Genomic DNA, 1473 nt, shown 5'->3' on the forward strand with positions numbered 1-1473 from the left:
CGCCTCCGAGGTGGCCCCTCAGTCGTTTCGACACTTTACTGGACGAGCTGCAGCGCTTAATCTCATCGCACGCAGCTCGTCCAGTGTTCGTCCTCGGGGACTTTAATGCTCACGCATCCGCGTGGCACTCCCCGAGGACGGACCAGAGGGGTCACTCGGTGTTGGACTGGGCGGCTGGTCTGAGTCTCCGGTTGTTAAACCGGGGCTCGACCAGCACGTGCGTGCGGTACCAGGGCGAGAGTATCGTGGATATATCTTTCGCAAACGCCCTGGCCGCGCGTCGTGTGTCGGGGTGGAGGGTCGACGACGTGGAGACCCTCTCAGACCATGCGTACATACGCATAGAGGTCTCCACGCCTCCCCCGACCCGCCCATCAGCCCACCACCAGAAGAGGTGGGCCCTGAGGGGCATGGATGAGGACGCCCTGATGGCGGCCGTTCTCGCAGTGGCCTGGCCGGGCGTTCCGGCTGGGCCAGTGGAGGTTAACGCGGAGGCGGATTGGTTCGCGGACGTTATGTCATCTATTTGCGACGTGGCGATGCCGCGTGTCCGCGCCAATCCGCCCCGCCGCCCGGTGTACTGGTGGAGCGACGCGATACAGCGTCTCCGCGCTGATTGCGGGGTCGCTCGCCGCCAGTACACCCGGGCGAGGCGTCGACGCACAACCGACGCGGCGAGAACGGCACAGCTGTACGCTGACTATCGTGCACTCACGAAGCAGCTGCAGCTGGCCATCAGGAGTGCCAAGGCTCAGGCCTGGGACGGACTCCTCTCGAAGCTCCGTGAGGATCCATGGGGGCGCCCCTACAAGCTTGTGATGGACAAGCTACGTCCATGGGCGCCTCCACTCACGGAGACGATGGACCCTCCGCTCCTGGAGCGGGTGGTCGGCACTTTATTCCCATCTGGGGAGGTGTCGGCCCCCGCTCACACCACCGACCATGTCTCATGGTCACAGGAGCTGGAGGTGTCCGGGGAGGAGCTGGCCTATGCCGTCAGGCGCATGGGGGAACGTAACACCGCCCCCGGCCCTGACGGCATACCAGGCCGCGCCTGGGTCATGGCACTGAGCGTCCTCGGTCCCCGTCTGTGCAGGCTTTTTAACGCCTGCCTCCAGACGGGGACGATTCCACTTCGGTGGAAATGCGGACGGATGGTCCTCCTCAAGAAGGATAACAGGCCCGCGGAGTCGCCCTCCGCCTACAGGCCCATCGTGTTGCTGGACGAGGTCGGGAAGCTCTTCGAACGCATCGTTCAACGTCGCCTCGTCCAGCACCTGTCTCGCGTAGGACCCGACCTGGCCGAGTGCCAGTTCGGCTTCCGGGAGGGACGGTCGACTATCGACGCGATTTCGCGCGTCAAGTCCCTCTCGGACTCGGTCACGTCTAGGGGAGGGGTTGCTCTGGCTGTCTCGCTTGACATCCAGAACGCCTTCAACTCTCTCTCCTGGACGGCCATCCGCGGGGCCCTCG

The sequence above is a fragment of the Xylocopa sonorina genome, unplaced genomic scaffold (assembly GCF_050948175.1).
Source record: "Xylocopa sonorina isolate GNS202 unplaced genomic scaffold, iyXylSono1_principal scaffold0063, whole genome shotgun sequence".
Taxonomy (NCBI): Eukaryota; Metazoa; Arthropoda; class Insecta; order Hymenoptera; family Apidae; genus Xylocopa; species Xylocopa sonorina.